General features: G+C 38.7%; 1 protein-coding gene across 3 annotated transcripts in view; it reads right to left on the reverse strand.

The window, feature by feature from the left end:
* USP35 (ubiquitin specific peptidase 35) overlaps positions 1–25,126 on the reverse strand; it is a 56,310-nt gene that overhangs the window by 13,754 nt on the left and 17,430 nt on the right. The gene's annotated exons all lie outside the window — the stretch shown is intronic.

Here is a 25,126-nt window from a genome sequence, read left to right on the forward strand (position 1 = left end):
AGAAAACTCAAGGGACCTCTGAGACAACATCAAGCAGAGTAACATTCATACTATAGGGGTCCCAAAAGAAGAAAGAAAGGGGTAGAAAATGTATCTGAAGAAACAGGCTGAAAACTTCCCTAACCTGGGAAAAGAAACAGACATCCAAGTCTAGAAAGCCCAGGCAGTTTCAAAGAAGATGAACCCAAAGACAGCCACAACAAGAAACATTACAATTAAAATGTCAAAAATGAAAGGGAGAATCTTAAAAGCACCAAGAGAAAAACACCATCAGAAACTGGACAGGCCAGAGGAGAGTTGGTGGGGCAGATTCAAAGTGCCTCCTGGGGCACCTAGATGGCTCAGTCAGTTAAGCATCCACCTTCAGCTCAGGTCATGATCTCATGGCTTGTGAGTTTAAGCACTGCATAGGGCTCTGTGCTGATGGCTCGAAGCCTGGAATCTGCCTCTCTTTCTGCCTCTCCCCTTCTCATACTCACTTGCACACATGCACTCTCTCAAAAAGAAAAAAAAAAAACACAAAACAAAACTTCCAACCAATAATACTCTACCCTGCAAGGTGATCACTCAAATTTGAAGGAGAGACAAAGAGTTTTAAAGACAAGCAAAAGCTGGGTGCCTGGGTGGCTCAGTCAGTTAAGCATCCAACTCTTGATTTCAGCCCAGGTCACAATCTCACGGTTTGTGAGTTCAAGCTCCACATCAGGCTCTACACAGACAGTGTGGAGTCTACTTGGGATTCTCTCTCTCCCTCTCTGTCCCTCCCCTGTGCACTCACTCTCAAAAAATAATTTAAAACTTAAAAAAAAAAAAAAAAGGACTAGCAAAAGCTAAAGGAATTCATCACTACTAAACAGGCTTTACAAAAAATAATAAAGAGATTTCGTTAGGCTGAAAAGAATGTCACTAATTAATAAAAGAAAACACACAAAAGTAAAAAGCTCACTGCAGAAGGTAAAGATACAGTAAAGATAATAGATTAATCAGTTATAAGGTACTAAGAAAATTAAAAGGTGTCACAAAATTAACTGAACCTGTAATAATTTGCTTAACATATACATTTTAATAAAAAGATATAAACAGTGATATCAAAAACATAAACCTAGGGAGGGGAGTAAAAATGTACTTTTCAAATGTGTTCAACTATCAGTTGTTATCAAAATAAAATGTTACATAAATAGGATGATGTATGTGAACATCACAATAACCACAAACCAAAACTATACAAAGAAAATGAGAAAAGAATCTAATATTTTTTAAGAAAATGTTAAAAAGAAAAAGAAAGGAACTATAAACACAGGCAGAAAACAATTAACAAAATGGCAGTAAGTACATAATTCTCAATAATTACTTTCAATGTAAATGGACTAAATTCTTCAATCAGAAGAATGGCTGAATGGATTAAAAAAAACAGTACCCATCCATATACCCTGCCTACAAGAGACTCTCTTAGAAGTAGGGACCCACAGACTGCAAGTGAAGGGACAGAAAAAAAAAGATATTCCACACAAATGGAAATGAAAAAAAAAGGTGGTGAAACCATACTCACATCAAACACAATGGAATTTACAAGTACTTTAACAAAAGACAAAGAGGGGCATCACAGGGTGATAGAGGGGTTGATCTAGTAAGAAGATACAACACTTATAAATATGTATGCACATAAAAAAGGAAGAAAATGACAACAATACAATAGTAAGGGATTTTAATACCCCACTTGCATCAATTTATCAATTATCCAGACAGAAAAATCAATAAAGAAACATCAACTTTCAACAACACATTAGACCAGATGAATTTAACAGATAAATACAGAACCCTCCATCCAAAACCAGGAGAATATACATTCTATTCAAATGCACATGGTACATTCTGCCAGATACATCACACGTTAGGATGCAAAAGAAGTCTCAATAAATTCAAGAGGACTGAAAACATATCTAGCATCTTCTCTGACCACAATTATATACAAGAAGGAAAATGAGAGAACTACTAATATGTGGATATTAAACCACATATTAAAACTAAACCACTACTAGGTCACAGAAGAAATCAAAAAATACCTAGAGATAAATGAAAACAGAAATACACCAACATCTATGGGATGCAGCAAAATAAGTTCTAAGAGGGAAGCTCACAGTAGTACAGGCCTACCTCAAGAAACAAAAGAAATCACAAACCATTTAACTTTACACCTAAAGGAACTAGAAAAAGAACAAAGCCCAAAGTTAGTGGAAGAAAGGAAATAAAGATCACAGCATAAATGAAATAGAAACACACAATAGAAATGATCAATGAAACTGAGAGCTGGTTCTTTGAAAACAAAATACATAAACGGTGCTGGGAAGACTGGACAGCTACATGCACAAGAATGGACCTACACCACTATCTTACATCTTAACACAAAAACCAACTCAAAATGGATTAAACACTTGAATGTAATATTGTAAACCATGAAACTCCTAGAAAAAAACACCGGTGGTAAAACTACTTGATATCTGTCTTGGCAATGTCTTTTTGGAAAAGGCAAGGGAAACAAAAACAAAAATATTATATCAGACTAACAACGTGCACAGTAAAAGAAATCATCAAAAAATGAAAAGACAGCCTACTGAATGAAAAAGGTATTTGCAAATGATATATTTGATAAGGAGTTAATATCCAAATTATATCAAGAACTCACAACTCAGTATTTTAAAAATCCAATTACAAATGGACAGAGGGGGATGACAGTGGAGGACAGGTGAACGTCTGACTTTGGCTCAGGTCATAATCTCAGGGTTTGTGAGTTTGAGCCCTTCATCAGGCTCGCTGCTGTTAGTGTGGAGCCCACTTCGGATCCTCTGTCCCCCTCTCTCTTTGCCCCTCCCTGACTTGCACTCTCTCAAAAATAAATAAAACATTTTTTAAAAAATGGACAGAGGATATGAATAGATTTTTTCCAAAGAAGACATCCAGATGGCCAACAGGTACATAAAAAGATGCTCAACATCACTCATCATTCAGGGAAATGCAAATGAAAACCACAATGAGATATCACCTTACACCAGGTAGAATGGCTAGAATCAAAAAGAGAAGAGATAGCAAGTGCTGGCAAGGATGTGGAGAAAAGGGAGCCCTCGTGCACTGTTGGTGGGAATGTAAATTGGTGCAACCACCGTGGGAGACAGTATGGAGATTCCTCAAAAAGTTAAAAATAGAACTATTATAGGGGTGCCTGGGTGGCTCAGTCGTTTGAACATCCAACTCTTTATTTCAGCTCCGATCATGATCCCAAGGTCATGGGATCGAGCGGAGTCTGCCTAGGATTCTCTCCCTCCCTCCCTCTGCCCCTATCCCCTGTTCACATACCCTTTCTATGAATCAATCAATCAACCAGTCAGTCATGAGGATGTAATATACAACTTGGATAATATATAGTCAATAATATTATATTAACATCGTAAAGGGACAGATGGTAACTAGACTTCCTGTGATCATTTCACGCTGCACACAAATGTTGAATACTATGCTGTAAACCCAAAACATAATTGTCATACGTCAATTAGAACTCAATTTAAAAAAGAGCCAAACATCTTAACAGGCACTTCACCAAAAACATACACGTGGCAAATAAGCACACTGAAAAGATACTCCCCCATCATATGTCGTTAGAGAAATGCAAATTAAAACAAGATAAGTTCTGGTCCAAGATGGCGATGTAGAAGACCCTACACTTACATCCTCCAGACATATCAAATCTACATCCCTTTACAGAGCAACTCCTCCCAAAGAAGAACTAAAGGCTGACTGAACAGCTTCTGCACAGGAGACAGACCACATAAAGAACAAGACACACACACAGTTCACACACTACCAACTCTGTGAACTGCAGGGTGGAGGAGTAGTACTGAGGGACCACGAGCAGATCTGTCTACCCTGAGGCACAGACAAAAAACAAAACAAAAACAAAAAAACCCTACCTCAGTTTGTAACTAGAATATGAAGGAACCAGCTTTAGAACCCTGCCAAATAGCAGGGGAGCTGTTGGAACTCTCTTCAGATAAAAGGACTGGTGAGCACCACAGTTTATGGTCATTACAGCTGCGGCCATCTCGCCAAGGTGACACAGTCACAAAGGACCCTGGAAATCACCAGGCCCACATCGCTTTGGCTCCAGATGGCTTGCTAGGGTACCCGCAGCTCAGAGCACTCCAGGATGTCCCAGCTCACACCTGCTTTGGTGCCAGCCAGTCCACCAGGGCACCCCCCCCAAGGAGTGCCCCAAGACTGGGAGCCTGGGTGGCTCCGTCGGTTGAGCGTCTGACTTCGACTCAGGTCATGATCTCGTGGTTTGTGAGTTCGAGCTCTGCGTCGCACTCTATGCTAACAGCTCAGAGCTGGAGCCTGCTTCTTATTCTGCGTCTCCTCCTCTCTCTGCCCCTCCCATGCTCATGCTCTCTCAATAATAAATAAACATTAAAGAAAAAAAAAAAAAAAAGGAGTGCCCCAAGACAGCCTAGCTCGCATCCTGCCTCAGCTCCAGCTGCCCCACCAGGGAACCCCACTTGCAGAGTATCGCGGACAGCCTGCCTTGTGACCACTGTGGCTTCAGCTGTCCTGCCAGGGTGTCCTTTGTGCAGAGCACCTTGGGATGCCCTGGCCCATACCCTACCTCAGCTCTAGCCATCCCAAGGTGCCCACTGCACAAAGCACCCTGAGATACCCTGGCCCACAGAGGCCATAGCCCCAGCCACCCCAACCAGGATGCCCTCCACACTGAGCAACCCCAGACACCCCAGCCTGCACCCACTTCAGCTTCAGCTGTCCTGCCAGGCACCCTTTGTGCAGAGAGCCCCAGGACCACCCCAGCCTGCACCCACTTCAGCTACAGCTCCCCCACCGGGGTCTGAAATGAGTCTCTTATAGGCAGCATCTGGATGGGTTTTGTTTATCCATTCCACCACTCTATGTCTTCTGATTATGGCATTTAGACCATATACATTTAAAGAAACTACTGAGATATATGCACTTACCACCATTTTAAAAATTGTTTTCTGGTTGTTTTTGTCATTCTTCTCTGTTCCTTTCTTCTTCTCCTGTACTCTTCCCTTGTGACTGATAACTGTTCTTAGTGTTATGCTTGGCTTTCTATTTTCTGTGTGTATATTATAGGTTTTGAGTTTGTGGTAACCATTAGGTTCACATATAACATCCTAAGTATACAGCAGTCTATATTAAGCTGATGGTCACTTAAGTTCAGACACATTCTAAAAAGAACTTTTTTACTTGCCCCACCAGGTTTTACGTATATGTTGACATATAATTACATTTTTTTACCCTTAATTTTATTTCTTTTTATTATTATCACTAAGTTTCTTACTTCTAATTATAGCCTCTTTGTTTTCCACTTTAAAGAAATCTTTGGGGGCGCCTGGGTGGCGCAGTCGGTTAAGCGTCCGACTTCAGCCAGGTCACGATCTCGCGGTCCAGGAGTTCGAGCCCCGCGTCAGGCTCTGGGCTGATGGCTCAGAGCCTGGAGCCAGTTTCCCATTCTGTGTCTCCCTCTCTCTCTGCCCCTCCCCCGTTCATGCTCTGCCTCTCTCTGTCCCAAAAATAAATAAACGTTGAAAAAAAAAATTTTTTTTAAAGAAATCTTTGTTTTTAATTTTTTAATATTTATTTTTGAGACAGAGAGAGACAGAATGCGAGTGGGGGAGGGGCAGAGTGAGAGGGAGACACAGAATCCGAAACAGGCTCCAGGCTCCGAGTTGTCAGCACAGAGCCCGATGCGGGGCTCGAACCCACGAACCGTGAGATCATGACCTGAGCCGAAGTCGGACGCTTAACCGACTGAGCCACCCAGGCGCCCCTAAAGAAATATTCTTCATGTCTCTTGTAAGGCCGCTTTAGTAACCTTGCTGGATAGAGTGCTCTTGATTGTAGGTGTTTTCCTTTCACTGCTTTGAAAGAAGTCATGCCACTCCCTTGTGGCCTGCAAAGAAGGTGCCCCCCGGCAGGATAGGTGAAGTTTAACTGCACACTAGCTGGAGGGTGTAAGGCGCCGAGCACAGGGGAAGCCCTGATGGTGTTGTCTGAAGCCAAGGGCAAGGCAGGCTGAGGTGTCCCAGGGTGATCCATGCAAATGGAAGCAAACAAACAAACAAAAGCAGGTGACAATACTTAGATACAATAAACTTTGAGACAAAGCCTGTGACATGAGAAAAAGAAGGCCATTACATAGTGATAAAGGATCAACTCAACAAGAGAGCCTGGGTGGCTCAGTCACTAAGCATCTGACTTCCGCTCAGGTCATGATCTCAAGGTTCAGTTAAGATCAAGGTGAGTTCAGGCCCCACTCCATGGGAGATTGTGTCCTGCTCTGGGTAAGCATGGGCCTCACTTCGGGTGAGCCCAGCTTCTCTCTCTCCCCTCTCTCTATCTCTCCCTCCCTCTCTCTGCCCCCTCATGGGATTTTCTCTTTCTGCCTCTCGCTCACTTTCGCCCTCTCCCAAAAAAAAAAAAAAAAAAAAAAGTATCTATGCAGCGAACACTAGAGCAACTAAACAACACACTCCTCAAACAACCAATGGGTGGGTCAAGGAAGAAATCAAAGAGGAAATTTTTTAAAAACACATATAAAAACCCAACAGTTCAAAATCTTTGGGATGTGGCAAAAGCAGTTCTAAAAGGGAAGTTTATACTCATACAGGCCTACCTCAAGAAACAAGAAAACCTCAAAAAAATCTAATCTTATACATAAATGAACTAGAAAAAAAAAAAGCCCAAGGTTACTAAATGGAAGGAAATAATAAAGATCACAGCAGATATAAATGAAACAGGAACTAAAAAATACCTATCAATGAAACCAAGAGCTGGCTGTTTAAAAAGATTTTTTAAAAATTGATACACCTTTGAGCCACTCATCAAGGAAAAAAGACAGATGGCCCAACTAAATGAAATTAGAAACAAAAGAAAACAAATGACACCACAGAAATACAAAGGATTATAAGAGACTACTACAAAAAACTATATGCCAACAAACTGGACAACCTAGAACAAATGGATAAATTCCAAGAAACATACAATCTTCCAAAACTAAATCAAGAATAGAACATCTGCACAGACCAGTTACTAGTAACAAAACTGAATCAGTAATCAAATAACTACCAACAAACAAAAATCCAAGACCAGATAAATTCTCAGGTGAATTCTACCAAACATTCTCCTCAAACTATTCCACAAAATAGAAAAAAAGGCTTCCAAATATATTCTATGACATCAGCATTACTAATACCCAAACCAAAGATACTACAAAAAACAAAAACCCACAGGTCAATATCCCCAATGAACACAGATGCAAAAATCCTCAACAAAATATTAACAAACCAAATCCAACAATGCATTAAAAGAACGATTCACCACAACGAAGTGGGATTTATTCCAGGGTGCACAAATGGTACACTATTCACAAACCAAAGAGATACATATTAACAAAACAAACTATAAAATCATATGATCACCTCAAAAGACAGAGAAAATGCATTTGACAAAATTCAACATCTGTTCATGGTAAAAACTCTCCCTGTGTTACAGAAAGCATACCTCAACATAATAAAGGCCATATATGAAAAACTCACAGCTAACATCACACTCAATGGTGACAAACAGAACTTTTCCTATAAGATCAGGAACAGGACAAAGATGTCCATTCTCACCATCATTCAACATGGAACTGACATCCAAGCCACAACAGCTGAGAAATAAAAGGCATCCAAATTGGGAAGAAGTTTAACTGTCACTATTTGCAGGTAACATGCTATACACAGAAAATCTTAAAGACTCCACCTTTTCAAAAAACTATTAGAATAAACCAATAAAGTTGCAGAATACAAAATTAATACACAGAAATCCGTTACATTTTTATACACTAATAAAAAAGTATCAGAAAGAGAAGTTATGAAAATAATTCCATTTATAATTATACCAAAATATTAAAAGACCTAGGAATAAACTTAACAAAGAAGGTAAAAGACCTGTACTCTGAAAACAATAAAACAATTGATGAAAGAAATTGAAGACACGGGCACCTGAGTGGCTGTCACAGAAGCATCCAACTTGGGCTCAGGTCATGATCTCACCGTTTTTGAGTTCAAGCCCTGCACCAGGCTCTGTGCTGACAGCTCAGAGTCTGGAGCCTGCATCGGATTCTGTGTCTCCCTCTCTCTCTGCCCCCTCCCCTGCTCACACTTTCTCTCTCTCTCAAAAAATAAACATTAAAAAAAAATTTTTTTTAAAAAGAAAGAAATTGAAGACACCAAAATGGAAAGTTATTCCATGTTCATGGATTCAGAGAATTAATACTGTTAACATGTCCATGCTACCCAAAGCAATCTAGAGATTCAATGCAATCCCCATCAAAATACCAGCAACATTTGGCACCGAACTAGAACAAGCAATCCTAAAATTTGTATGGAACCACAAAAGACCCTGAACTGCCATAAGTAGTTTTGAGAAAGAACAAAGCTGGAGGCATCACAATCCCACATTTCAACATATACTACATAGCTGCAATAATCTCAACAGTATGGCAGTGGCACAAAAATAGACACATAGATCAATGAAACAAAGTAGAGAGCCCAAAAATAAACTCACCATTTTATGGCCAGTATTTTATGGCCAGTCACCCTACAACAAAGGAGGCAAGAATATACAATGGGGAAGTCTTTTTGCCAAATGGCACTGGAAAAACTGGATAGGTACATACAAAAGAATAAAACTGAACCAAAACTTCTTATACCACACACAAAAATAAAGTCAAATGGATTAAAGACCTAAATGTGTGACATGAAACCTTAAAACTCCTAGAAGACAACACAGGCCAAGTAATTTCTTTGACATCAGCCTTAGCAATGTATTTTTAGATAGGTGTCCTCAGACAAGGAGAACAAAGGCCTAAACTACTGGGAACACACCAAAAAGAAAAGCTATTGCACAGCAAAGGAAACCATCTACCCAACAAAAAGGTAACCTACTAAATAGATATTTTCAAATGATACAGCCTGTTAAGAATATCCAAATATAAAAATAAGTTATTCAACTCAATGCCAAAACTTAATCCAATTTTTAAAAATGAGAAGATGACCCTAAGGAGACATTTTTCCAAAGAAGATACAGATGGTCAACAGACACATGAAAAGATGTTCAACATTACTCATCATCAGGGAAATGCAAATCAAAACCACAATGAAATATCACCTCACATCTGGCTGAATGGCTAGACTCAAAAAGACAAGAAATGAGCACTGGCAAAGATATGGAGAAAACAGAACCCTCGTGCTCTGTTGGTAGGAATGCAAGATGGTGTAGCCACTGTGGAAAACAGTATGGAGATTCCTCAAAAAATTAAAAAAAGAACTACCATACAATCTAGTAATTCCACTATTGGGTACTTACCCAAAGAAAACAAAAACTAATTTGAAAAGACATACACAGCTCCATGTTTATTGCAATAAACAATAAACATTGTTTATGGCAATAAACAATAGCCAAGATATGGAAGTAACCCAAGTGTCCATCCATAAATAAATAACAATGAGGTGGTATATATAGGTCTGTGTGTGTATATATATATATAATAGATAGATATATACAGATATAGATATATAATGGAATATTACTCAGCCATAAAGAACAAGATCTTGCCATTTATAACATGGATGGACCTAGAGAGTATTATGCTAAATGAAATAAATCAAAGACAAATACCATATGATTTCGCTTATATGTGTAGTCTTTTTGAGCAAAAGCAGAAAAACAGACTCATAAATACAGAGAAGATGGCTGCCAGGGGGAGGGGTGCAGGGGGATGGGGAAAATGGGTAAAGGGGAATGATAGATATAAGCTTCCAGTTATGGAATAAGTTCCAAGGATAAAAGATATTGTACAGAGAATATAATCAATGCATTATGATAGCGTTCTATAGCAACAGATGGTAGCTACACCTGTGGTGAGCATACCATAATATACAGACTTGTCAAATCAGTATTCTGTACAACTGAAATTAATGTAACTTTGTATGTCAATTATATTTCAGTAATAAGTAAGTAGAATGGTCAAACTCATGGAAGCAGAGAGCAGAACAGTAGTTGACAGGGGCAGGAAAGAGAAGGAAATGGTCAAAGGGCATAAAGTTTTGGCTATGCTAGATAAATGAATTCCAGAGATCTACGTAAAACAGCAACAAGATACCACTACACATCTATTAAAATAGTTAAAAATCCAAAACACGGAAAGCACCAAACATTGGCAAGGATGTAGAGCAACAGGAAATCTCATTCATTGCTGGTGGGAATGCATAATGGTACAGCCACTCTGGAAGACGTCTCGGCAGTTTCTCTTCCTTTTTTCTTCTCTTTTAAGCAGTTTCTTACAAAACCAAACCATCTAATACAGCTATCATGCTTCTTGTTATTTACCCAAAGGAATGGACCCTTTTGTCCACACAAATTTATTTTTTTATTTTTTAATGTTTTATTTACTCTTGAAAGAGAGAGAGAGAGAGAGAGAGAAAGAGAGAGAGAGAGAGAGAAAGCGCGCGCGAGAGAGCATGAGCAAGGGAGGGGCAGTGCAAGAGACGGACCCAGAATCCAAAGCAGGCTCCAGGCTCTGAGCTGCACACAGCCCGACGCGGGGCTCGAACCCACAAACTGTGAGATCGTGACCTGAGCCAAAGTCGGACGCTTAACTGAGGCACCCAGGCAACCCCCCCTTTTTTTTTTAATTTTAAGTAGCCAACATACAGTGCAATATTGGTTTCTACAGCAACTTTATTCTTAATTGCCAAACTTATAAGTAACCAATATGTCCTTCAATAGTCAAATGGATACTCTGTAGTTCATCCAGACAATGGAATACTATTCAGCACTAAAAAGAAATGAGCTATCACGCCATGAAAAGAAATGGAGAAACCTTAAATGCATATTGCTAACAGAAAGAAACCAATCTGAAAAGTACAAACCGATATGAAACTGTATGATTCCAATCTAGAAAAGGCAAAACTATGGAAACCATGAAAAGATCAGTGGCTGTCAGGAACTGGAGGGGGAAAAACAGGAAGATCACAGAGGATATTAGGGCAACGAAAGTATTCTGTATGATACCACAGTGATAGATACATGTCCTTTTACATTTGTCCAGACCAACACAATGTACACCAAGAATGAACATAAACTGTGGACTTTGGGTGATTATGATGTGTCAATGTAGGCTCATCCTTGGTTTAAAAAATAAAGAAGTACACTGGGGAGCCTGGGGGCTCACTTGGTTAAATGCCTGACTCATAATCTCAACTCAGGTCTTGATCTCAGAGTCATGAGTTCAAGCCACACATTGGGTTCCATGCTGGGCATGAATAGCCTCTTTAAAAAAAAAAAAAATTTTTTTTTATAAGTGTATTGTTCTCGTGAGTGCTATTCATATTGAGGGAGGCAATGCAAGTATACAGACAAAGTGTATGGTAAATCTCTATACCTTCCCCTCAATTTTGTTGTAAACCTAAAATTGCTCTTAAAAAGGGGGAGAAAGTCTTAAATTAAGAGAGAGGAGGGATTCTGGGAAGATGACAGAGCAGTAAACACCAGGAAACTATCTCCCCACCTAGCCAAAAATTGCATTGGCAGAATCGGTCTAATGTTGACTATCTGAAAACTCTAGAGTCCTCTGAAAGCTTGCACACTGTGAGGAAGGCTTCCACTGTAAACCACCATCAATTTCACCTCTGAGCACAGTAGCAAGTATCCATCTCCCAAACCCCAGCCAAATGACAGATAGCTGTGTGTGTTTCTAAAAACAGCTTACACACAGCCTACAGCAGGTAGGGATGGTAAAAAGTACTCCTGTCTCCCACATATTGGGGATCTATGCCGAGTGCTGCTTCTGATCATGAAGGCGCAAAGAGGCAGGCAGCCATTGCCACTGCATACACACACCTTACTCCACTGTTGCCAGCCCCTCAACCTCAAGCTAAAATAACTGACAGGAGATTTAAAAGGTCAGGGCTCCTCTGCCCTCCCTTACTTTTTACCTTTCCCATTTCAGGAGCCAGACACTAAAGACTAGAACATTCAGAAACTGCATATATAGGTAAAATTAGAAAGTGGCTGCACACGCCCAAGGAAAGGCTCAGAAAAGACGATGAGGACATTACCCTCAGGCTCATCTTCAGCACAGAGATGGCCTCTAACAATTAAAAAACAAAAAACAAACAAACCCACAGCAAACACGGGGAAAGGGAGGGAATGTGATTTCCAGAGTTACCACATCATGAAAATCGAACGTCCAGAGTTCAACAAGGAATCAGAAGACATACAAAGAAATGGGAAAGTATGGCCCAGTCCAAGGAAAAAAAATCATCCAACAAAGTATGTCCCTGAAAAAGACTTAATGGCCAATGAATCAAAGACTTTGAAATAACAGCCTTAAAGATGATTTAAAAAACTAAAGGAAGGTGTGAAGAAAGTCATGGAGACAATGTGTGAAATGAAAATGTCAACGAAGAGACAGAAAACCCAAATAGAAACCAAAAAGAAATTCTGGAGCTGAAAAGAACAATAACTTAAATTAAAAGTTCAGTACAGGGATTCAAAGGCAGATTTGAGCAGGCAGAAGAGCCAGTGACCTTGAAGACAGAACAATGGAAATAATCACAGCTGCGTAACTGAAAGAAAAAAGACTGACGAAAAGTGAACAGAACCTAAGAGAACTGTGAAACACCATCAAAAGGACCAACATATACATCATCAGAGTCCCAGAAAAAGAAAGGAGGGCAAAAAAAGGGGCAGAGAGAATATCTGAAGAAATAATGACTGAAAACTACCCCCAAAATTTGATTAAATACACAAATTAGTCAGGGCGCCTGGGTGGCTCAGTCGGTTAAGCGTCCAAGTTTGGCTCAGGTCATGATCTCACAGTTCGTGAGTTTGAGCCCCATGTCAGACTCTGTGCTGACAGCTCAGAGCCTGGAGCCTGCTTTGGATTCTGTGTCTCCCTCTCTCTCTGCCCCTCCCCTGCTCGTACTCCATCTCTGACTCTCAAAAATCCCCATGGTGACAACAAAGAATACAACTATACAATAATCACATAAGGAAATTAAGAAAGAATTTAAACATTTCGCTACAGGGGCGCCTGGGTAGCTCAGTCAGCTAAGTGTCCGACTTCAGCTCAGGTCATGATCTTGCAGTTTGTGAGTTCGAGCCCTGCATCAGGCTCCATGCTAAGAGCTCAGAGCCTGGAGCCTGCTTCAGATTCTGTGTCTCCGCCTCTCTCTGCCCCTCCCATGCTCATACTCTGTCTCTCAATAGTAAATAAACATTAAAAAAATTTTTTTTTACATTTTGCTATAAAAAAAAAAAAAAATCAACTGGAAGAGCGCCTGGGTGGTTAAGCATCTGACTTTGGCCCACGTCATGATCTCACAGTTCATGGGTTCAAGCCCCGCATCGGGCTCTCTGCTGACAGCTCAGAGCCAGGAGCCTGCTTCAGATCCTGTGCCTTCCTCTGTTTCTCAAAAATAAGCATTAATTAAAAAAAAAAAATCAACTGGACACAGAAGATGACAGGAATGCAAGATATTAGGGACAAAAGAGCTATAGGGTATGTTAAAAAAAAATGGCACAATGACAGAAGTCCCTCCTGATCAAATTACTGTAAAAGTAAACAGATTAAACTCTCCAATAAAAAAGCAAAGATTGGCAGAATGGACAAAAATACACAATCCAACAATATACTGTCTATGAGAGACTCACTTGCAATCCAAAGACAGCTGGAAAGTGAAAGGATGGAAAAGGATATTCCATGCAAATGAAAACCAGAACAGAGCAGAAGTAGCTGGACTAATGTCAGACAAAACAGACTAAGTCAAAAAAGCTAACAAGAGACAAAGAAGGACTTTATATATTCATAAAAAACTCAATACAGCAAAAAGATAGTAATTACAAACATTTATGCACCAAATGACAGACCATCAAAATAGATGAAGCAAACACTGAGAGAATTCAAGGGAGAAATCGACATTTCTACCCTAACAGCTGGAGGCCTCAGTACCCCACCCACAATCACAGATAGAACAACCAGAAAGAAGATAAGGCAACAGAGGACTTAACACAATAACCACCCAGGTCTAACAGATGTATACAGAACACTCAACCCAACACCAGCAGATTACACATTCTCAAGTGCACTGAGGTCTTTTCCAGAAAGACTATAAACTTAGGCCACAAATGAGTTCTCAGTAAATTTTAAAAGATAAATATCAAAGTATCTTCTCTGACCACACGTGGATAAACCAAATTCAATAACATAAATAGAACTAGAAAATTCACAAGATTGTGGAAATTAAACAATACACTTTTTAACAACCAAAGATCAAAGAAGACCTCACAAGGAAAATTAGAAACTACTTAGATACAAATGATAACAAAAACACAACATACCAAAATTTATGGGATACAGCAAAAGTAGTGATTAAGGGAGAACATAGTTATAAATGCTATTAAAAAGCAAGAGGGGGGGCGCCTGGGTGGCTCAGTCTGTTGAGCATCCGACTTTGGCTCAGGTCATGATCTCACAGTCTGTGAGTTTGAGCCCTGTGTCAGGCTCTGTGCCGACAGCTCAGGGCCTGGAGCCTGCTTCGCATTCTGTGTCTCCCTCCCTCTCTGCCCCTCCCCCATTCATGCTGTCTCTCTGTGTCACAAAAATAAACAAATATTAAAAAAAAAAAAAAACAAGAAAGATTTCAGGGGCACCTGGGTGGCTCAGCCAGTTAAGTGTCTGACTCTTGATCTAGGCTCAGGTCATGATCTCACGGTTCATGAGTTCAATCTCCACACGAGGCTCTGTGCTGACAGAATGGAGACTGCTTGGGATTCTCTCTCCCTCTCTCTGCCCCTCCCCTATGTGTGTTCTTGTTTGCTCTCTCAAAATAAATAAACTTTAGGGGCTCCTGGGTGGCTCAGGCAGTTAAGTGTCCAACTCTCGATTTCGGCTTAGGTCATGATCTCCCAGGTGGTGGAATCAAGCCCCGCACTGGGCTCTGCGCTGACAACACAGAGTCTGCTTGGGATTCTCTCTCCCTCTCTGCCCTTCCCCACTTGTACCTTTCTCTCTCTCTCAAAGTAAATAAAAAATAAGCATTTAAAATCAAACAAATAAATGCATAAGCTTAAAAAAAAGATTTTTTACAAATTAAAAAGATTTTTTACATCAACAACCTGGATTCACAACTTAAAGAACTAGAAAAATAACTAAACCCAAAGCCAGAAGGATTAGAGCAGCGATGAATAAAATAGAAAACAGAAAAGTAGGGGAGAAAAAAAATCAATAAAGCCAAAAGGTGGTTCTTCAAAAAGAGCCAAAAAATTGACAAACGTTTAGCTAAGTGGACTAAGGAAAAAAAGACTCAAATTACTAAAATCAGCAAGTAACATGGGGGCATTAGCACCAATTCAATAGAAATAAAAAGGATAATGAAAGTAATATGAATAGTAGTCTGAACAGACCAAAACTAGTAAGGAGATTGAACAGTAGTCAAAAATCTCCCAAGGAAAAAGTCCTGGAGCTCATGGGTTTCGAGTAAATTCTACCAATCTTAAAGAAGCATACCAAACTTTCCCAAACTTTTCTGAAAAACGAAAAAGCAAAGAACACTTCCTATTTATTCTAGGAGGTCAGCATAACCCTGATACCAAAGCCAGCCAGAGACATTAAAAGAAAACTACAGACTAATACCCTTATGCATACATCCTTAGCAAAATACTAGCAAACAGAATTCAGCAGCACATTAAAAGCATTCTGCACTATAACCACATAGCATTTATTCCTGGAAAGCAAGGATGGTTCAACATACAAAAAAAAATTAACCACTGTCATATACATACGTCACCAGAATAAAGGAGAGAACCACATGATCACCTCAACTGATACAGAGGAAGCATTTGACAAAATGCAACACACTTTTATGACAAAAAATACTTTACACAATAGAAGGAAATTACCCCACATAATAAAAGCCATATATTAAAAACCCAGAGCGAACATTAACACTCAATGGTGAAAGACTAAAAGCTTTTCCTCAAGATAAGGAACAATGCAACAATGTCTACTTTCACCTCTTCTATTCAACACAGGACTAGAAGGTCTAGCCAGAGCAACCACGCAAAAAAAGTAAATGTAAGTAAAATTATCTGTCTGCAGATGATATAATCTTGTATGTAGAAAATCCTAACGGCCACAATAAAAGCTGTTAGAACGAATAATTTAGCAAAGTAGCAGGATACAAAGTTAACACACCAAAACCAGCTGCATTTTTATACCCCAACAATGAACAATTCAAAAAGGAAATTATAAAAACAATTCCAATTCCAATAGTATCAAAAAGAGTAAAATGCTTAAGATTAACCAAAGAGGTAAAAGACTGCACAATGGAAACTTCACAGCTTTGCTGAAAGAAGTGGAGACATAAATAAATGGAAACACATTTCATGTTCACGGATTAAGAGTTAATATTATAAAAATGTGAATATTTCCCAAAGTGATCTACACATTCAATGCAATCCCTATGAAAATCCAATGATTTTGCAGCAACCGAAAAAAAAAAAAACACATTCCAAAATTCATATTGGAATCCCATGGGATCAGAAATCATGAAAAACAATCTTGAAAAAGATTAACAGACTGGAGAATTCACACTTCCTGATGTTAAAACCTACTACACAAAGCTACAGTGATCAAAACACTGTGATACTGGCATAAAGACAAACAGAGACCAATGGAATGAAAAACAGGTCAAATGATCTTTAACAAAGTGCCAAGATCATTCAATGGAGGAAAGAATGGTCTTTTCAAGAAATGGTACTGGGAAAACTAAATGTCCATAAACAAAAGAATGAAGTTGGCCCCTTATCTAACACCATGTATAAAAATCAACTCAGAATGGATCAAGGACCTAAATTTACAACAAAACTCTTGGAAGAAAACATAGAACAAAAGCTTCACATTGGATTTGGCAATGATCTAAGATAGGACACCCAAGTCACAGGCAACAACAAAATTAAACAGACTTCACAAAATGTAAAATTTGTGCATAACGACACCATTCAGGGTTTCACGTCAAGATGAAAGGATCCTGAACTCAACTCCTCTCACAGACACACTAAATATACAGCTACATATGGAACAATTCCCTTTGCAATAAATCTAAAAACTAAGCAACTCCTACATATCACGTGAAACAGAAAAAAACAACATTGAAATGGGTAGGAGAGGTGGAGACAATTTCAACAGAAACCCCATCCCCAGCATGGTGACCCACAATCAGGAGGGAAATCATAACCACCAGCTTCTTCCTGAAGAGGGAAGCGTTTGAACCCTAGATGTGCCACTCTAACTTTTAAGACCTGCACCTGAAGGATGGTCCCCAAAGTATCTACCTTTGAAAATCAACGGGGCTAATGTCCACAAAACCAACAATGCTACAACAAACTGAGAAACTGTGCTTAAACGGCTTGCATGGACCAAGCATGGCTAACCCGCCAGGAGCCAGCAGAGGCAGCTGAGTGAATCAAGCCCAGTCTTTCTGGGAAAAAGGTCCATTTGTCTATCCTAGAAGTTCAGCCTGCAAGCAGGCTTCTAATTTAACACACATCTAGGGCCTAACGAAATATTTTCCAAAGACTGCAGAGAATAACAGGTGTCATCTCTGCACTCTCTCTCTCTGCCTCACTCCAGGTTGCATTGCCCAGAAAAGAGCTTATGCATATATCTGGTGCCCTGGTTTTTGCAGGTGCCACCCAGGGAGCACCCCTTGAATGTCTGACTCTCATGGCCAGAGAAGCTTACACGTGTAGATCACACAGGGGTGTAACAAACAGAAAACAGTTGAACTACCATATCAGGGAACAGCAGAGAGGCAGCAGACAGAAATGCACAATCTTTCCGTGAAAGAGGACTATTAGGTTATCTTCACAGATAGAAATGCCCATCTCCCAGTCCTCCCCTGAAAGAGGTTTATTCGCATACTTTAAAAGCTGCTACCTGAGGGCCTGGCTTCTAATAAGCCCTGCATCAAGAGGGCCTGAGATCCTCCCTTTTAGGACATTGACAGGTCTTGGCACAGTCTGAACTACTGAGAGGCACCAAGAACAAAGTAGGCTGTTTGGACAATCACAATGGTTTGAGAGACAGCCAAAAAAGCAAGGGCAAGGATGAACAAAAAGCTTCATCTACACAAGGCTACTCCTTCAAGACTGGGAGGGGTGGCTGTTTTATCTAATGCATAGAAACCAACACAGAGAGTCAAGGATGATGAAGAAACAGAGAACTGTATTCCAAATGAAAGAACAAGATAAAACCTCAGAAAAATGGATACCAGTGGGATGCCTGGGTGGCTCAGTCGGTTAAGTGTCTGACGTCAGCTCAGGTCATGATCTCATGGCTCATGAGTTCAAGCCCCACATCAGGCTCTATGCTGACAGCTTGGAGCCTGGAGCCTGCTTCAGATTCTGTGTCTCCCTCCCCTGCTCACGCACACTCTCTCTCTCTCAAAAATAAATAAACATTAAAAAAAAAAAAGGGCAGCTAGAATAAAACAACTTGTTACAGACAAGGGAACCCTCATAAGAATATCAGCATATTTTCAGCGAAAATTTTGCAGACTGGAAAGGAGTGCCACAGGTTAAAGAAACAAAAACCCTCCTACCAAGAATACTCTACCCAGCAAAGCTGTCCTTCAGAATTGAAGGAGAGTTTTCCATACAGGCAAAAGCTGAAGGAGTTCATTACCACTATAGCAGCTTAACAAGAAATGTTAAAGGGACTGCTTTAAGCTGAAAGGTATTAATTAGCAACAGGAAAGTATATGAAAGTATAAATCTCACTAATAAAGATAAATGTATATTAAAATTCAGAATAATATAATTTTGCAAAGGTGGTAGGTTCATCACTTACAAAGCTAGTGTGAAGGTTAAAGACAAAAGTAGTAAAAGGAACTATAACTACAATAATTTAAGAGATATGCAAGATAAAAGGAAGTAAATTGTGACATCAAAAACATAAAACATGGTGGGGGATTAACAACTAGACCTTTAGAATGCACTCAAAATTAAGTCATCAACTCGAAATAGACTGTTATAAATATGTTATTTTATGTTAGCATGGCAACCACAAAACAAAAACATACAGTAGATACACAAAAGAGAAAGAGAAAGAAATCTAAGCATGCCACTACAGAAAATCATCAAATCACAAAGGAAGAGGGCAAGAGAAGAACGGTACAAAGGAATTACAAAGCAGCCAGAAAATAATTAGCAAAATAGCATTAAGTATGTGCCTACTGATAATTACTTTAAATGTAAATGGACTACACTCTTCCATCAAAGGATACAGGGTGGCTGAATAGATTAAAAAAAAAAAAAAGCCATCTATATGCTGCCTACAAGAGACACTCACTTCAAATGTACACAGATTGAAACTGAAGGGATACAAAGAGGTATTTCATGAAAATGGAAACCAGAAGAAAGCTGGGTAGCTATACTTAAAATAGACTTGTAGACACGATCGTAAAAAGAGACCCAAAAAAAGGCCAATATATATTCAGAAAAGGTCAATCCAAAAAGAAAACATCTGTAAATATTTATGCACCAAACATAGGAGCACCTAAATATATAAGCAAATATTAACAGACCTAAAGGGAGAAATGGACACAATACAATAATAACAGGGGACTTTAATACCCCAATTCTGTTAATGCATAGATCACTGAGACAGAAAAATCAGTAAGAAAACGTTGGGCTCACATATTAGAACAGAGGAGTAGAACAGACATTTACAGAACACTCCAAAGTAATAGAATACACATTCTACTTAAGCTCATGTGGTACATTCTCCAGGACAGATCATATGTTGGGCCACAAGTCTCAATAAACTTAAGAAGACTAAAATCATATCAAGCATCTTTTCTGACCACAATGGTATGAAACTAGAAATGACTTACAAGAAAAAAACAGAAAATTCACAAATATGTGGACACTAAAAAACATGCTACTGACCAACAAGTGGGTCAAAGAAGAAATAAAAAGAGAAGTTACAAAATACCCTAAGACAAATGAAAATACAGCATACTAAATATGGGATGCAGGAAAAGCAATTCTAAGAGGAAGTTCATAGTGATAAATACTTACGTTACAAGAAAGATCTCTAATGAACGAACTTTACACCTCAAGGAACTAGAAAAAGAACTAAGCCCCAAAATAAGATGAAGGAAATAAAGACCAGAGCAAAAATAAATGAAACAGAGACTAAAAATACAATAGCAAATATCAGTGAAACTAAGAGCTGTTTTTTTGAAAAGATAAACAAAATAGACAAACCTTTATCTACACTCACCAAGGAAAAATGAGAGAGGACATAAAACTAAATAAATAAAAGAGACATTACAACTGATACCACAGAAATACGAAGGATCGTACTATGAACAATTATACTCGAACAAACTGGACAACCTGGAAGAAATGGAGAAATTCTTAGAAACATACAAACTGTAAAGACTGAATTACAAAGAAGTAGAAAATCTGAACAGACTGCTAGTAAAGAGACGGATTCAGTAATTAAAAACCTTCCAACAAACAAAAGACCAAGACCAGATGGCTTCACTGAATTGTTCCAAACATTCAAAGAATTAACGCCAAGCCTTCTCACACTCTCCCCCTCTCAAAAAACAAAACAAAACAACCAGAAGAGGGAATACTTCCAAACTCATTTTATAAGGCCAGCATTACCCTAACACCAAAATCAGACAACACAGGAGAATTATAGGCCAATATCCCTGATGAACATAGATGTAAAAATCCTCAGCAAAATATTAGCAAACCAAATTCAACAATACACATAATGGTTCATACAACATGATCAAGTTGGATATATAGGAGGAATGCAAAGATGGTTCAACATCCACAAAGTAATCAATACGGCACACCATATAACAAAACCGATAAATATCATGATTGTCTCATAGACACATAAAGTATTTGATAAAATTCAATTTACCCACTTATGAATAATAAAAACTCTCGGAGCACCTGGGTGGCTCAGTCAGTTAAGCGTCCAACTTCGACTCAGGTCATGATCTCACTGTTCGTGAGTTCCAGCCCCACATCAGGCTCTGTGCTGACAGCTCAGAGCCTGGAGGCTGCTTTGGATTCTGTGTCTCCCTCTCTCTGCCCCTTCCCTGCTCACACTCTTGTCTCTCTCTCAAAAATGAATAAACATTAAAAAATAATAATAAGGGGCGCCTGGGTGGCGCAGTCAGTTAAGCGTCCGACTTCAGCCAGGTCACGATCTCACGGTCCGTGAGTTCGAGCCCCGCGTTGGGCTCTGGGCTGATGGCTCAGAGCCTGGAGCCTGTTTCCGATTCTGTGTCTCCCTCTCTCTCTGCCCCTCCCCCGTTCATGCTCTGTCTCTGTCTGTCCCAAAAATAAATAAAAACGTTGAAAAAAAAATTAAAAAAAAAAAAATAATAATAATAAAATAAAAAACTCTCAAAAATAGTTGGTATAAAGGAAACCTAACTCAACATAATAAAGAACATCTATGACAAGGTCATAGCCAACAACATACTCGATGAAAACCTGAAAGCTTTTCCTCTAAGATCACGAACAAAATAAGGATGTCCACTCTCATCACTTTTATTCAACATGGTACTGGAAGTCCTAGCTAATAATTAGGCAAGGAAAAGAAAAGGCATCATAATTGGACATGAAGAAATAAAACTGTCTCTATTTGTAGATGATATGATAGTACATATTAAAAAACCCCTAGACTCCTCACCAAAAAAACCCTTAGAATAAATGAATTCAGTAAAGTTGCAGGATAAAAAAAATCAATATGCAAAAGTCCACTGCATTTCAATACAGTAATAACAAACTATAAGAATGATAAATTTAAAAACAACCCACATTTACAATTCTATAAAATTTAACCAAGGAGGTAAAAGACCTATACAGCAGTCCCCACTGACCAGTAGGAGATACATTCCAAGACTCCCAGTGGATGCCTGAAACTACAAATAGTACCAAATCCTGTATGTACTGTTTTCTCCTACATATATATACCTATGATAAAGCTTATTTTATAAATTAGGTACTGTAAGACATTAGCAACAATAAAATTATAACCACATACTGTAATAAAAGTTATGTGAATGATCTCTCTCTCTAAATATTGTACTGTATTCACCCTTATTCCTATAATGATGTAAGATGATAAAATGCCTATGTGATGAGATGAAGCAAATGGAATGAGAAAGGCATTGGGATGTAGTGTTAGGCTACTACCCTGACCTTCTGACAACACATCAGAATAAGGATCACTGATGAAAGAAATTGAATGTTAGGCTACTACCCTGAACTTCTGACAACATATCAGAATGAGGATCACTGATGAAAGAAATTGGAGATGACACAAATAAATGGAAAGATATTCTGTGTTCATGGATTAGAAAAAAAAAAAATACTGTTAAAATGTCCGTAATACCCAAAACAACTTAAAATTCAATGAAATCCTTATCAAAATTCTACTGGCATTTTTCACCAAACAGAACTACCCTAAAATCTATATGGAACCACAAAAGACTTCAAATAGTCCAATCAATTTTTAAAAAGAAAAAGCTGAAGACATCAAGATTCCGGATTTCAAACTACATTACAAAACTAAGGTAATCAAAACAATATGGGACTGGCATAAAAAGATAAATAGATCAATGGAACAGAAGACAGTGCCCCAAAATAAACCCATGCTTATTTGCCCAATCAATATACAAGAAAGGAGCTAAGAAGATACAAGGGGGAAAGGACAGTCTCTTCAATAAATAATGTTGGGATAACTGGACAGCCATATGCAAAAGGAAGAAATTGGACCCTTATCTTACAACATACACAAAAATCAACTCAAAATGGATTAAGATTTGCATGTAAGACTTGAAACCATCTTATTTCTATAAGAAAACATAGTCTGGGGTGCCTGAGTTACACATCTGACTCTTAATTTCAGCTCAGGTCATGATCTCACAGTTTCATGAGTTGGAGCCCCATGTCCAGGCTCCTCACTGACAGTGCAGAGCTTGCTTGGGATTCTCTCTGCCCCTCCCTTGCTTGAGTGTTCTCTTTCAAAATAAACTTAAAAGTAAAATATATACACATACATATACATATATATATATATATACACACACACACATACACACACACACACACACACACACATACACACATACATACATATATATATAATCTGTAAGCTCCTTAACATCATCTTGGTGATGATTTTTTTTGGATCTGACACTAAAAATAAAGATGACAAAAAAAAAAAATAAACAAGCAGGGCTACACAGAACTAAAAAGCTTCTGCACGTCAAAGCAAACCATCAACAAAATAAGAAGGCATCCTACAGCATAAGAGAAAATATTTGCAAATCACATATCTGATAATAGGTTAATATCCTAATATCCTAAATATCCTAAAATACATATATTCCTTATACATGTAATGAATATTACTCAGCCATGAGAATGAAGGAAATCCTACAATTTATGACAATTGGATGAACCTAGAGGGCATTATGGAAAGTGAAGTCAGACAGAAAAACACAAATACTGTGTGATGTCACTTATATATGGAATCAAACAAAATAATAGATATAGAGAACAGATTGGTGGTTGCCAGAGGTGGGGAGTGGGTGAAATAGGTGAAGGTCGTCAAAAGGTACATACTTCCAGTTATAATAACAAGTCCTGGGATTTAATGTATAGCACAGTGACTATAGTTAATAATACTGTATTGTATACTTGGAAGTTGCTAAGAGAGTAAATCTTAAAAGTCCTCATCACACAAAAGAAAAATTTTAATTGTGTGTGGTGATGGATGTTAACCAGACTTATCATGGTGATCATTTCATAAGACATACTATATCAGATATATTGTACACTTGAAGTTAATAGAATGTCAAATATATCTCAATAATAAATACAACTTCAACAAAAATTTTTAAAATATCCAGATCAAAAAGGCAACCCAGATTATGGGAGAAATATTTGCAATTAATGTACCTGAGAAGAGACTGATATCCAGAATACATAAGAACTCCTAAAATTCAACCAAAAAACAACCTGATTCAAAATGAGCAAAGGACTTAAGTAGACATTTCCCCCAAGGAAGATATACACATGGCCAATGAGCACATGAAAATATGCTCAACATCACTGATCATTAGGAAAATGCAAATCAAAACTACAGCGGAATACCACCTCACACCCACTGGGATGGCTACTGTCAAAAAACAGAAATGTCGGGAAGGATATGGACAAACTGAAACCCTCATGCACCACTGGGAATGCAAACTGGTGCAGCCACTGTGGAAGACAGTACAGAGGTTCCTCAAAAAATTAAAAATAGAACTACCCTAGGACCCAACTATTTCACTTCTAGACATATATGAAGAATTGAAAGTAGTATCTCAAAAAGTTATTTGTACACCCATGTTCACAGCAGCATTATTCACGATAGCCAAAATGTAAAAACACTTGGGTTGCCAGTATAATAAGGTTGTCAGAGGCTGGGGGAAGGGAGAATGGGAACATGAGAAGTTATTGTTTAATTAAAGTATAGAGTTTCAGTTTTACAAGATGAAAGTTACATGGATGGATGATGGAAAGTTGTACAACAATGTGAATGCATTTACCACTAAACTGCACAATTACAATGGTTAATACAGTAAATGTTATGTGCATTTTAAACACACACACACACACACACACACACACACACACACACACACACAAATTGGGGGGAAAAGATGTCCACTTCTGTGGCTGAAACTTTGATTTTTTTTTTTTTATTTTTTATTTTTTTCAACGTTTATTTATTTTTGGGACAGAGAGAGACAGAGCATGAACGGGGGAGGGGCAGAGAGAGAGGGAGACACAGAATCGGAAACAGGCTCCAGGCTCCGAGCCATCAGCCCAGAGCCCGACGCGGGGCTCGAACTCACGGACCGCGAGATCGTGACCTGGCTGAAGTCGGACGCTTAACCGACTGCGC

Source organism: Prionailurus bengalensis, chromosome D1 (assembly GCF_016509475.1).
Source record: "Prionailurus bengalensis isolate Pbe53 chromosome D1, Fcat_Pben_1.1_paternal_pri, whole genome shotgun sequence".
In the NCBI taxonomy this organism is placed as follows: domain Eukaryota; kingdom Metazoa; phylum Chordata; class Mammalia; order Carnivora; family Felidae; genus Prionailurus; species Prionailurus bengalensis.